General features: G+C 38.3%; 1 protein-coding gene and 1 pseudogene across 13 annotated transcripts in view; both read right to left on the reverse strand.

Annotated features, from left to right (window-relative positions):
- Positions 1-15,273, reverse strand: part of LOC106671441 (plasma membrane calcium-transporting ATPase 3) — a 118,758-nt gene that overhangs the window by 79,459 nt on the left and 24,026 nt on the right. For 12 of the 13 annotated variants that reach the window (XR_002910437.1, XM_024227622.1, XM_024227624.1 and 9 more), the window contains one exon: positions 613-632. The gene's annotated coding sequence lies outside the window, so the exon portion shown is untranslated. Of the gene's footprint in view, positions 1-574; positions 633-15,273 lie in introns of all 13 variants that reach the window. The other variant, XM_024227619.1, reaches the window with a different exon arrangement.
- LOC106671252 overlaps positions 1-15,273 on the reverse strand; it is a 32,561-nt pseudogene that overhangs the window by 12,312 nt on the left and 4,976 nt on the right.

Here is a 15,273-nt window from a genome sequence, read left to right on the forward strand (position 1 = left end):
CGTAATAAATTCATTCTATAGTAGGAAAATATTTATTATGAGAAAAAGTTGTTTTATTGGATCATTCTAAGTTAATTAATTTAGCTAATCTAAGAGGCACCGTTGTTTAACGAAACATGAGCTCAATATCCTTAGTATTACTGATTTTCTCGAGACGATCCAGTGGAAAAGAAACAAGATGCTTTGATTTTACGGCTCTCAATAATATCAGCTCTGGTCAATTTGATATGAAATGTCCAGATCCCGACTATAAGCTGGTCTTTTCCACATGTCCAGCTCTAACCCGTGCAGGAAAATAAAAACGTGTCCGGAAGGCGGAGAACGAAATTTGGCAATAGAATAACGAAATTTAAACCTGTCCGCGTTGGCATGGACCCCGGCTATATTTATGTACCTGATAGAATGTGCACATTGTCTATTCATAGAAACGGCCTGTTCCACTAGACTCCCGGCCTGCCTAATCCGCTTCATTCCTTTACATTCCCCCACAACCTTCACCTGATCGTACAATGCACAAAAATCACCAATAACTACCCCATAATATTAGAAAATAAAATAATATAAAGAGACTTACTTATGTTAATTAAGAGAATAGTGTTGTATTCCACTCACCACAGGGTATCATATTAGACCTGGAACAAAAGAAAAGCACATTATTGATCAATCAACATTTGATTAAAACGTTGTTTCGTTCTTTTCTGTACTTCTCAGCACATTCATTCGCTCACGTGGTAAAGTAAAAAAAAAGCTTTAGCTTTTACACAGAAGGGCTTTAGCGTTTCAACGAGCACGAGCAAAGTCGATTTGGCCTGACTTCAAAGCATCCACTACCCGTCTAGTGCTTATTTTGTCTTTTCAGACTGGTAATTCTCAGACATTCGTTACGATTGCAATTACCCAAATTGCAGACAGTTTCACATTAAACATGCCACAAATAATGCCTCGGAATTTTGACACGTACTTTTGGACCAAAGCCCGCGCATGAGTCCGACGTGGGGAGAACGTTTGCTCGCTGTATCCGACCTAATTGAAGGGCGCACTACCTTGGCTCCGTATAGAGTGCGTACCCACCCGATATAAGAATCGTGCTTGAGCACAGCAGCGAGTATTTGGGTCCTTTGTTCCGATTTTTGAAGGAAACGGAGTTGTTTTATTGAATAGTTTTGAATACCTAGCGTGTGTTGAGAGTGAATGTATTTATTGTCGTGAATGTGTAATGCAAATGGGCCTATAACGGAATATTGAATACCCCATCAACTCTCAATTAGGTTAGTTATATAATAGGTGTAAAAATTGTGGAGAATGTCCAGAACTCCATCACTAATTGAGTGAATGGTATTTAAATAGGAAAGAATGTATTTAAGAGTGAGTGAGAGTATATGATTGGGTACTGAATTGACCTAGCTGTTGACGAGACCTATAGATGTAGATGTAATTTCAGGGTATAGTATACTGCGCCCTTATAGAGCTATTGTATCCCCCGTGCTCTGCCTAAAGCTCATCGGTTAGTCCTATTTCATCAAGAAACTTGAGTAACAGGCCCGGTTTCAGTGGTTGAAGCTCTTCTATGGCCACATTGTACATCCCAAAACACTTCCTTCTGCGGTAAGTGTAGCACCGCAGTTTGTTAGTAGATGTGTTAGTGTCTCTTCTGCCTCTTTGCACAATCTGCACGTGCCAGTTTGGATTATTCCAATCTTCTTTAAGTGTCCATTTAACTTGCAGTGTCCTGTTAGGAATTCTATTAGGATTCGCAGTTTATTGCTGCTTCCCTTGACACATTCTGTAATTTCTTTCCTTCCGAAATTGGTTAGAAGATTCTTGGGTTGTCTGTGTCCAATGAGTAAATTCCATAGTTCCCTCATTTTCTTTTTGTCCTTCTGTCTGAGATACGCGTTAATAGTGTGGGTTCCTATCCTGTGACGAGACCTGACCTAATGGTCGATAATTTATTGTAAATTAAATAATCTCGAATTGCTTGTGGACTACGAGAAGTAATAGACTTAACTCCGTACACTTGTGTATGCATGTGCAGATTTAAGCTTGTATTAATCAGTAAAAATAGTATGACACTTAATGACACAAATATGTATGTTACTACTCTTAACCCCTACAGATTAATAACTTTCAATCGCATATGTTTTGTCCTTATTGATTTGTGAGAGCCCGACCTCGGTGGCTGGACGGATAAGGCCGAGGCCTGGCCCACCCGGGGTGGGTGATTCTCGAGGCCTGCTTGTAATTTATTGCAAAGTGCAAAAGCTGGAATTGCCGGTGGAAATCATGGACAAAGTACATGTATATGTGTACGGACATATGCAAATTTGAGTTTAGATAAATGAGCAATCAGGAATACCTCGAAATTAGATTGTAATGCTATTTCTCAAGTACTCCGAGAGTTTTGAGGTTCAAGACATCCAAGCTCAAATTCATCATCCAAGAAGCATCCTCAGAAATATTCCTATAAGAACTTTAATTATTTATACATGTGAACAAGGAATTGCCAACTTTCACTCAAGTCAGACTGTACCTAGACAGCTGACCGACGTCCCCACACAAGACTTAAGAGAGAACTTAACATAAGACTTAACAAATACAAAGACTTTTAGGTCCGAAATCTTTTTTCGACCGTCAAAACTAACACTCTAGAAGACGTGTGAGGTGTTTAGTGATCGTTATTTAATGATTATTTGTAAATCGTGAGATGCGGCCTGGTGTGACGTAAATCCCAGGCACTGAAGATGATCTCAATAAAGGTCGAAACGTTGGCACGATAAAGAAAATGTTTTTCTAAAACCTACGTCACACCAGACCGCATCTCACGATCTACAAATAATCATTCTAGAACACATTACTACGACTACTTTGAACATATGGAATTTAATTGACCGTGGGGTTCTGCAAAGCCATCCAATCAAAAGTCCTCCGATAAATTTTCAAAGCTTTATCACGTCACATACCTTACTACTCCAATCATAAGAATACTAGGAAGCGGGATTTGTGCTCCCCAGGCACTGCAGCCTTTTGGCTTATTGTACCTTCGTAGTTCCTTAGTTCAGTGCAATAGGCTCAATCCTTCTCCTTAGAAGTATCACGTCATTGACTGTCGCTACTACAATTTCTTTCCCTAAGTTTTTTTCGTATGTTGGGTTAAATCTCCATTGAGCTATTTCTTCGCATTAGAAAATGATATGGATGGCTGATTCCTCTTCCTAATTACATAATCTGCACATGAGATCAACTACTACGATGATGTGTAGATGTTTTCTCAGATGCCAGTGACAGGTTAGTAGTCCTATCACTCGTCTGAGTTTAGCCTTCTCCAGTTGCAGGAGTGATTTTGCCAGTCTTGATGAGGATTGTTTCATCATATGAATACTATGTCTAGCGCCGCTAGAGTTTATCCATTTCTCCTTTTGCTTTGTTTGAATCCATTCTGCGATGGAGGATTCTACATTTGGTTTTGTTATCCAAAGGATAGATTCGGGGCCTATGTATGGTATTGCTGATCCTCCTCTGGCCAGTCTGTCTGCTTTCTGGTTACCTAAAATTCCTCTGTGCCCTGGCACCTCAGGTTTTGGAAATTTTGGATGCATTCACTGACTAATTTTGATGTGTTTCTTTTACATACTAATGCTTTAGTGGCTGCTTGGCTTTGAGATCTTATGAAGACTTTTTTGCCATTGTAACCTGTTCTAAGATTTTCCAGATTCTATTGATGGCATGTATTTCTGCTTGAAAGATCGAAGTATACTTCCCTAATGCCCGATCCGGTTCGTTCATTTGTTTTGGAGCCATCTGTATACCATATCATTGTATCTGATGCTCTCCTGTGTTCTTCCTCTCCTTTTTAGTCCGTTGAGACTTTATAGGATGTTGTAAAGAATGTTTCTGGTATCATATAGTCAGTCCCCATTTCTAAGAATCCTGACGTTCCCGCATCCTCAATTTCCACCCCTAGTTCTTGATCCATTTTAACCCTTCTGCCCAAGAAATGTTAGGGACTTTCGAAGACCTTCTCGTCCTTAACGTCTCACTGTTTCTCTTAATATGTTTCCTCCATAGTGGCCAACTTACAGGTCCAACATTGAGAAATCTTACAAAACTGTCATCCTGTACATGTTACTTAAATGATTTTCAACGAAACTTTTGGCATTTTAGACTCTTGTCAAGGGAGGTTTCAAAAATAAACCTCTTCTGAATTCATCTGCAGACAAAAATATGAAGCGATTTGCTCGAAAAGGTTTCAACTCGATAGTTTCACGGCGCGTCTAATGGGCAGATGTATCCAATTATTTTGCAGACAGTCGATTTGGCAATGTTCGACTTATTCGCCACGGGGTTCGTTACAGCTTCCATTTCCACGATGTCGTTGTGTCGATTTAAAAATGCCTAAATATATCCGACTGCTAAACAGGATTAGGTTTATTGACAAAATAATACCTGATGTAGCATGGTTGCGAACTCTCACATAAAGCTTGTCATCAAATTTGATGGAAGCCGGGTCGGCCTTGACGACGGTGGCACAAAACCCGTTATTAGATTTATTCCCTTGACCTAGCACGATCGATTTAAATGTTAAAACCCATTTAGAGACCAGAGGGGGTTGTTCGCTTGACCTTATAACAAAATCTGTTACAGCATTTTTTTTTATTTTATAAAACCAACTTTTAAATCGCGAAAAAAATGGCTTCTTGTATAATTAATCTATTTAGCGTTACAAGGGAGTGCGCCTGGGTTGGGTTAGGATAGGACAATCACACCCGGACACAGGCAATCGAAAGAGTTCGTTAAGGTGATCAAACCAGCAGAATCGAAATGGCTCTAACTAAAGGAAGGGAATTAGGAGGCTGATAGGTATCCTGACGGGCCACTGCCCACTGAGAAGACTCCTTTCCGTAATGGGTATTCTACCAGATCCCTTTTGCCGTTTTTGCGAAATAAAAGAAGAAACGGCAAGGAACTACCTCACAGAGTGTGATAGGTATGCTAGGTCCAGATTTGAACTCTTTGAAGGAGCGGACATCACAAAATCCCTCCCCGAGATAAAATGGACCAAAATCTTGGGGTTTGTAAACAAGTCCAAGCGATTTATGCAGGACACGTGAGCTGACCAAGTCCCGGACCTTTCAGGGATGGGGTACGAGTCTACCCAGGCATTTAACCCCTCGGGTCTTGGTCGCCCCAGGATAGGTTAGGAATGGTTAGGATAAAAGTTAGGTTACATATCCATGATTTAATAAACTCCTGTAGAATGACAGGTGAGGGTTAGACTAGGGTGACGGTTAGAGGCAGGTTTGGTTATATAGCTTACGTATCCAATTTTTTTCCGTGAATCGGAGAATAGTGTGAAACTTTAACTAAAAAATCAGTTAAGCTTCAGAAAAACAGCATTTTACAGGTCTGACGTGTTAAGGTTAGAGATGTGTTAGGTTAGATAGGTTGGTTAGGTTAAGGCTAGGGTTAGTGTTAGGGATGGGCTAGGTTAGGATAGGTAGTTAAGGTTAGGAACAGGGAGTGGTTAGGTTAACTGAGGAGGTTAGGGGCAGGCTAGGTTACATTTTCACGATTCAATAAACTAGATTTTTAAAGTTGTGACGAGTTAGATTAGGTTAGGGTTATGGTTAGAGGCAGGTTTAGGTTAGCTTCGTTAATCTCCAGTAAACTAAATTTTAATGGCGTGACGAGTTATATTAGGTTAGGAGGTTATATAAAAGGGCTAGGTTAGGAAAGTTTAGGTACGTTGGGGTTATGGTTGGAGGCAAGTTTGGTTAGGTTACATGTCTGTGATTCAATGTATTTCCATAAAATGAGAAAATATCGGAGATGAAACTTTAAATAAAGACTTTTTTGAGCTTCATTAGCCTTGCTTTTTACAGGTGTGACGAGTTAGGGTTAGGGACGGGTTAGATTAGGTTAGGGCTATGGTTAGAGGCAGGTTAAGTTAGCTTATATATCCGTAAAGCGGACAAATATACGAGTAGAAAAACTTTAAGTAAAGACAGTTAAGCTCGGGTTGTCTAAATTTTATGGATAAAAATGTGAAGAGTTAGGATTAGGTTAAGTTAGGTAGATTAGGGTTTGGGTTTGTGACGGGTTAGGTTAGTTTGGGGATAGGGTTAGGGATGGATTGGGTTAAACATATCAATAATTCAAATTTTAACGTGAAGCAGAGAAAATCTACGAGTGCGAAACTTGATATGGCACATTGACGATGAATTCAAAAATCAATTTTGGTGAAAACTTAATTTTTAAGGCACTCCAGGCGACATTTAAAAATCAATCTATTAAAAAAAAAACGACGTTAAGCTATAGAAAGGTAAAAATCATTTTAAGAAATAATTGCAATACGCTTTGAATACAAACTCCAATACAGCGGAAAATTGTCTTCAAAAGTTTTGACAGCCGGAGAACAACAAAAACAAAAACCAATGGATAAAAACGAGCCTGAATGGATTTCAAAAGAGATGTGCCTCTGATTCGACTGGATTTGACGTTTGACGATTTCATCAAAGCTGACATCAACGTCGTTCCCATAGCAGAACCTCGTGAAATCGGGATGAAAAAATGGGCAATATTGCTAAATTGATAGAAAAACGGCCTCAAACGATCAGATGAACAATCGTGCAGCAACAAATAATTAATTCTCAACAATTTTCGAAGCTATGATACCCAGTTTTGTCATAGTAGCGAATTCCGGGCTTCCAGTCAGATTTCATCGAAAGTATTTTTTTCTCACTGGGTAATGGCTATGGAGTATTTGATGTGGATCAGGTAGTGAGTTTCAATCAAATGTCTGTTGCCAATTACTTCGAAAATATTATAGATTGGGCGTCTAAACTTTCGATTTCAATTTTCGCTGATGCTGAAGAGTCCAAATTGGCGGGGAGAATTCCAATGGAGCAATAGAAAAATATTTCGCACTCACCTCTCCTTAAGACTCTAATAATGACTAGTCGACCTTTTAAGCATCGGCAATGATTTTTAACTTCGGTCAAATTTCCACAAGTCACCGTTGCAAAGTCAACGGAAAGAAATTTACTATGCTTATGAACTTGTGAACTTATGAACTATTTGCGTCTATTAAATATAGGGTCACCGAACAATCTCTACATCGAAAAAAACCAATTGTTTTTCAACTATAACAGAAACGAGGTCAAAATGCGTTCAGTGAGATTTTCCTTTTCTCTAACCATTTGTTCATTCCCAGTTTCATACTCTGCATTGGGTTGTAGTGAACAAATGAATTTATTTGTGCCATGACATTTTCTGGAGCCGAATCCTTGACAACTTGAAGCCAGTTAGTCTCGTTCAAAATGCAGCAGATGCCCGACGCATGTCTCGTCACGTTACACCCCACAAAACAGCCATGAAGATACTACCCTACTTGATGTATGCCACTGGATCAGAAATAAAATTGTTCATATTTTGCTGCGATATTAGATCTTATTTGGAGTGGTTGTGGATTCTGGGCATGTCTATGGCAGTTCAGGGTCGAACAGACAGCTTTAAATGTTTCTCAAAAATTGATGTTATGGAGACACCAGACCTTGCAGGTAGCATTGATGAACTGTCATAAATAATTTATTTAAAAGAATATATCAGAAGTGAATTCAAAATGGCATTTTAGTCCAGTGAAATTATATTTTTCTTTCAGTTCCTCATGCAATATAGCCCATGGTCATTGTTCCATTTTGGGCCTGTTGTGGGTTGGAGAATTTTTTTAAACTCATCCTCCACCCTGACGTATTTTAGGAAGACCCTGGTTAAAGGCCCTGAGGAAGGCATCAACTTCATCCTCCTCCCTAACATCTTTCATTGCTTTTCTGACTACTTCGAGCACAGAGTTCAATTAGACCTGGGAAGTATTTGAACTTTTAACTCTTGCCTATGTTTCATTTTGTGTCTATTCCGAGCGGTCTGAAAGGATATAAAGTCCAAAGAAAATAATTTTGTATTTATCTTAGATCAGATCATAAAGTGAAACATGTCGATTTGTCCCAATATAAACAGAGTTGGATTTTCGGGGTAAAATAAGTTGTGTGTTTTTGATACATAAAATTGAAGGATGTTAGAATTCGCTCGTACTATCTCGACAGTGATTTGAATTTCAGCGTGGAAGTGGAGTGTGTAATCGTACTTTATTGAGCTGGAAACGGGACTTATCTAGCGTTATGGCCAATTGGGTGCTGCTATAAAATTTACATAGTGAAATTGCACTTGGTCGAGTGTTCACGAACAATTTGAACTCGGCCTTGGGCCGTGCGACATCGGTTCGAGTTCTTTGAGCAAATATCTTTCAAACGGAGTGGAACATTTAATATCGGCGAACTTTCTCTACAAACATGCCGGGGACCTTGTGGTGTCTCAATGTCACTGGCCCACTTGCGGTTCTTATCGCCTAAACGGATAGTTCTATCATTTAATCGTATTTGTTAATCGACTTTCAACGGTGCTTTCTGCTTGTGAGATCGACAAATTATTAGGACTCTTGTTAGCCTGGCGCTAAGAACGTGCAAATTTTGGAAGTACGAATTAAAGTTTCACCAAATCGCTCAGGAAGTTTACATTTGGAAATAATACCCAGATGCCTGACGTCCGAAAAGCTCCCTACTTCTAGACACACCCTAAAGTGGAAAATTTACGTCTTTGTAATAAAAAATTACATTATAACTATCAAGGCGTTTGAAAAAATTCTGATTGAGGAATAAGAAACTCCGAACGATCCCGGGGAGTAAAAGGATCGAAGTGAAAGGAAATCCGGCACTCAGATTTGTTTACTATTTTTTCACCGGATCCAATATCAGAAAGACGATATCCTTTATTATTACAAAGTTCAAATTTCCATAAAATCACTTCTTTCCGACATTTTAGATAGCTTTGGAAGTAGGAAAGGTGAAATTTAAAAAATATATATATATTTCAGGATTTAATGAAAAACCTTGAAGGGAAGAATTTTTTTAATGTTCTAGCCTATACATATTTGTACATATTACAAATGTCATGTTCTTTTTTTTATTTTTTTATACGGTCACAGCACTTATACTAATATCAGTGCTGCACCCCGGAGGACACATGACATGAGAAACCAGCGAAAGGTGACACTAAGTAGAGATTAAGTGGCAAAGAGGTCTCGAGAGGGCTCGAGCAAGCAGGTCAGGATGGATCAAGAGGTTGGTGTGAAACTTTCGGAATCGCGAACGTTGTTCGTTAACAAAATAATGTTGATTTCATTGTACTTATTGCTAGAGGCTAGAGGGGAAGTAAGGACCTTGGAGAATTCTTCTGAGTATATTTGACAGGAATGGATGCGATGGAAGGTTCTTGGGGTGGAAGATAATAGAAGGGCTTGAGCACCAGGATGGGTAAAAATGTTTGTAGTGAAACTTGAAAAAGAAGAAACGGAATTTTGAGGTCATTGTGCATAGTGAGGTTAGAGGCGTAGTAAGTAGCTTGGAGAATTCCTCTGAGTATATTTGATTGACAGGATTGGATGCGATGGAGGGTCCTTGGGATGGAAGGTGCTAGAAAAGGGTTGAGCAGAACGACGGTTGTAAGATTGTAGAGAAACTTGAAAAAGAAGAAACCAAATGTTAGGATCATTGTGCACAGTGAGGTTAGAGGACTAGTAAGGACCTTGGAGAATTCTTCTGAGGATATTTGATTGTCAGGATTGGATGGGATGGAGGGTTCATGGGATGGAAGGTGCTAGAAAAGAGTCGAGCAGAACGACGGTTGTAAGATTGTAGAGAAACTTGAAAAAGAAGAAACGAAATGTCAGGATCATTGTGCATAGTGAGGTTAGAGGATTAGTAAGGAACTTGGAGAATTCTTCTGATGGCTTGGCAAAATCCTACAATTCCAGGTATGTCCAAATTGGTGGTAGGATAAGTCTTGCGTATGGTCAGTTTAGACGGATATCCGTTTTAGAGGATGATGTTTAACTTATGTTTTTTTTTCTCTCAAATAATGAACCGAACCTCAAGAGTATTGAGAACTGATAAATTTAACTCTGCGGCGCAAGTCAAAGACGTCGTTTACAAATGTATTTAAACTTTCTGTCGTTATTTCCAAAATGAGTCCAGGGATTGTATTTTTTCTTTCCTCGTGCGAAACGTGGGAACGAATCCAATAACGTCACAATTCACCGTGCCTTTACCCTTTATCGATCCAGGCCGATACTACTTCAGGACTATATAATCCAGACACAATTTTTGCGAAACGCCCCCAACATTTCAAATTCGGCCAAGGGATTACATAATTAAGAAGTTCCTCTCTCACATACCATAAAACTTGTATCAGCTAGAACACAATATGGTAAAAAAATGTTTAATGGTTAAACATTGTCTAAATTATTTATCGGTTTTCCCATGCATATCATAATTTCATACGGCATCTATAAATATTTTTTAATGTGTTTTATATAAAATTGAATTAGAATCAGATTTCAAAATAACTTCGTAAAATTATTAGATTCAAATGAAAAAAAGCGTGTTTATTTTTAAAGGCTATGAATAGCAGATAAGCAAGTGTTTTAGGTTTTGACATTGATCAATGACATCGTACCGATAAACCAGAATCAGTAAAATTCAAAAAATTCTAGTATCGGGACAATAAAAACAAAGATTTATGTATCAGTTTTGACACAAGCTGTTTTGCTTTAATAAAGGAATATCGACTTTCTGAGATGTCGGTAAAAAAAAATGCAAATTTTTGTCAGATCTGATCTCCCCAATTTAGTATCCTCACTATTTGAGTCTTTTTTGACAGTAAAGTTGTTTTATAATATGTAATGTTAAGAAATCCAAAGCAGAGGAAATGATTAAGTTAGTCACAAAATGTTTTTTCCTCAATCGGAATTTACCCCTATTGGTTCGATTTAGTCTAACCCCCTCAAATGCACTTTTTGGTTTTGTATGTAGTATTTAGTGACCGTTAATTAATGATTATTTAGAGATCGTGAGATGTGGTCTGGTGTGACGTAGGTTTAGAAAAATATTTTCTTCGACGTGCCAACGTTTCGATCTTTATTGAGATCATCTTCAGGGCTTGCCGTCGTTCTGCTGAAGTTCTTCGAAGTGTGTGTTTTCTGTGTTGTGAGTGGTGTTGAGAGTTTTTGGTTTAAAATAATTATTATTATTCGTTTTATTTAAGTTTCACATCTGCAGAATTAACTACAACAAGCAAATATAATGTTATTCTTGTTCATCATTATATTTGTTTGTTGTAGTTAATTCTGTAATTGTAAATTTTAAAATAAAAGGAAAAAAATTAATGGCAAACCCGTTTCAATAATTTGACTGAACCTATCCCTACCTGACCTTTCCTAACCAGTCATTAGCCCTAGCTAAAACGAGAGATTTATTAACATTGTCAATTATTATTAATAGTTTCAAAGTCGTGATGAAGGGGATATACCTGAATGTTTTTCTTTTCTTTCCAACTGGCATTACTAATTCCTAATTTTTTCATGGAAAATCTGAACTCTAACCTAACCCTAACCCGCGAAATTAACTGTAAACAAATTTAGTTTCAATTAAAAAAACATCAACATTAAAATAAAAAAGACGTAAACAAATACCTGAACTATGAAAACAAAAGGCTAACAACAAACTTGTACTTGTTGATAAAGCTTAAGTTTCAAATGTACAGGACTTTCTAGAGTTTTTGCGAAGTGATAAAAGATAGGTTATAAAGTAGTAAGTACTTTCTCCACTTTACTGAAAAACATTGGTTCTCGGATATGTTAAAAAACCTAACAATGACCATACCTAACCAAAACTTTCTCATACCATACCCAACTTAATCTAACCTTATCTAGCCAAACCTGTCTCTAACCATAAACTTAATCTAACGTGGCATAACTCTAATCCTAAGGTAGCCCGACCTAACAAAACCATAACCCTAGCGTAATCTAATACGTCCATAACCCTAAGATGGTCTAACCCTACCATTACTCTACACTAACCTTCCAAACCTGTCTCCAACCTAACATAACCGTTCTCGTCCTCACTTAATATAACCTGGCCAAACATCTAACTCTTACCTAGCCCTACATAACCAAACCTTTCTCTAACTAACCTAATCTATCCCGCCCCTAACCCTAATCTTAACACAAACCTAACCAGTGCCGGGCACTCTCAACACGACAGACAGGAATGACACATCTACACGGAAAACAGACACTTTGAGCCCTGAAGATGATCTCAATAAAGATCGAAACGTTTTTCTAAAACCTACATCACACCAGACCGCATCTCACGACTTCCAAATAATAATCTGGATAAAAACCCAAACTTACCTAATCGAACCTAACGTGCCTAACCTAACGTAACCATACCTTACTCTAACCAATCCTTTCATGATCACACCCAATGCACTCACTTTTCCCATTAACACGAAGTCAATGACGCAAAAATAAAAATGTACCTACAGCGGAAATACAGTTAAATCACAGCTGTGAACATTTTCATGGCAGAAAATTTTGTAAAATACAAAAATTTATACAAGACCATTGTTCTAATTTGATATAAATAGAAAAATGCAGGCAAAAGTGTTTTCTTTGCTGTTTACTAAACCATTTACTACAGACTAAAAGCTTTAGGTAGAAAATATAAAAAATAAAAGTTGTTAACTATGCAACAAGCCGTGGTGGACATTTCGTTATGTGAGACGTCCCTTCATCATGTTGTAGGCTGTAACCTTGACGGTTGTTAATAGAAACAAAATTGGTGTCTAAAATAGAAATGCCTCGATGATAAATGAACTCAGTGGGAATTCGAACCGTGAATCTAGTTTTTACATTTGACGGACCACGCTATTTCGCGCTTTAAACCATTTTAAGCATAATTTCCCCGGGAACTTTTTACACTTACTTATTGGGCAAACTTTGTTTTTTAACTTTCTGCTTACGTTGCCCATTACTGGATTTAATTTTTGCACAATCTTAGCTTGCTCACTCCAGTCCGGAACGTTTTCCTTCAGACTTTCTTCTGTGTTCAATATTTATTCTATTCAACAAACTTGCAAAAGTTCCATCAGATATTCAAATTCGTTTGGATGGGGGCCAGTGAGGGATTTTAAAATCGTATGCCCTCAGGTAATAACGCTAATCTCCCTTTAATCTAATCCGTCAGTAGATGCGGGCAATTGGAAGGAGACAGAATTAATAGGCGTATTAAATCTCGGCTGAATAGGGAAAACAGGCTTAAACGCCCAACACGCTTACTTTAATTAATCGATTATATTGCGTTTCTCAAGTCAGATTTTTCAAACTTCACTAATTCCTTAATTGTTTGCAGACACGGAATGACTGCAAAAGCCGGACCAGCCATTTCAAGACAACAATACAGAAAATTAAGCTTTTCACAGCTGCGTTTTAAATGTAAAATTTGCATAAAAAGAAGGTTATGGAGGAAAGACCCGACGATCGATTCTTATTGTAAACTAGAAAAGTTTACTCGGTACAAAAATTATTGCTTGGGTGCGTTCTTGAATGTGACCCAAGCTTTTGATAATCTTTTCTAAACTCAAACGCTTCCTACCCACTCATTACCTTATCCTGCAATACTATTTATTAACTGACGGCTGTTACCAAATATCAGACCAGTACAAGCTGGGGTTACACAAGGGAGCTTTTTAAGTAATATAATGTGTACCATTTATACTGCTGTTTTTCCTATACAAACCAAACCCATTACTACCACCTAGAATTTTATCATATAACTCGAATCCTATCAAAGTGATCCATAACATCCAAGCACATCTTGAGTCTATCGAAGGCTGGTGGAAAAAGCGGAGGGCAGGGATGAGGATGTACGGGGCACATTTACACTGAACAAATAATCTATCTCTCTATTGTACACCAAAAACAAGGACATACCGACTTCCACACAAGTAACTTGGACTATACCTATAGATAGCAGACTGACGTGGAATCCCCACACAAAGACATCTATGAAGACTTCTTGTACATAAATCGGTTTTGAGCGTCAAAATTCAACTTACATGTCCTTCGATCACGTTGGGCACACAGTGGGACTATGGGGTTCCGCCGAGCCATGCAGTATCAAACGTATCTATTTCTTTCCAAATCTAGTATGAACCAACTACAACAACTTCAACATTACAACGAACTAATCAATTTTCGCTTCCAAAATTTCCACACCAACCTGTTGATTCTTCCGAAGCTGAAGAACTTTCTCATCGCTTCGAGACCTCGCACCTTCAATCCTCATATTGAGTGTCATCGTGCACGTTTCTCATAAATGTGTCTGTGACAATGGTTAGTGTTTTTACAAAAGCATAAATTAGCTAAGCAGCTTACAATTGGTTTTAGATTTTTATTTTATTGAAATAAAGCCTGTCCATTTGTATCCTTCTGTCATCTTTACACCTCACCCAGATATGACGAACAGATTCAACAGGATCTATACCCTTTGGCAGTTTCCATTTCACCCTCACCCCTTCCATCAGCGATCACATCCGACAAATATTCTCCGAAATCTTCCTAATAGAGCTATAATTTTCCTTGCAATCACTGAAAACCTGGTCCTTAGAACAACCTACTTTCCAATCAAGTTGAAATTTCAATCATAAAACCCACTAATCTTAAAAATCAGAATATCTCCCTACCCTAGGAGGATCTATCACCCAGTCAGTTTTCTACTGGTTCGTTGGCAAGATTCCTTGAAAATTTCCTGAAATTTATAACCAATCGTTGAAAGCTGCAATGTCATTCCATCCCATAAATTTGGATTCAGGCTCAACAGTGCCACAGGGTGTAGCATTAACCCTTGAGGAGAAGGAATGTTGTTCAGTTGCTTTCTTATACAGGCAGGCATCGAGTGTGGCACCTAGGGTGCTCTCTGGAAACTCAAGGGCATCACCTCATTACCTCATCTTTAAATCTGTCCGATAAGTAAAAATCATGACATCCTTTTCCTTTTCCATCGCGGGTGTTTCGCAAGGGTGCAGCATTGCTTCCATTCACCATTCAGTATACACTGGAGACGACACCGTCCTCCTTTCAGCCAAGTCAGGCCCAGTAGTTTCAGAAACCTTCAGGACTTTGATTGAACGAACGGTTCAAAAAATGTAAAATCAGACTTAACATGAACCTTCACTCTTTTCGATCTCGACAATTCTTTCCCTCTCCCAGTAACCAATGCCGTCAACTATTTACATCGACAGAAGACAACTAGAACGAAACACATGATATAATCTACACAAAAGACTTCTTCACTACTCATCTACATATCATTACTACAGCCA

The sequence above is a fragment of the Cimex lectularius genome, unplaced genomic scaffold (genome assembly GCF_000648675.2).
Source record: "Cimex lectularius strain Harlan isolate CLEC.00 unplaced genomic scaffold, Clec_2.1 scaffold160, whole genome shotgun sequence".
Lineage (NCBI taxonomy): Eukaryota > Metazoa > Arthropoda > Insecta > Hemiptera > Cimicidae > Cimex > Cimex lectularius.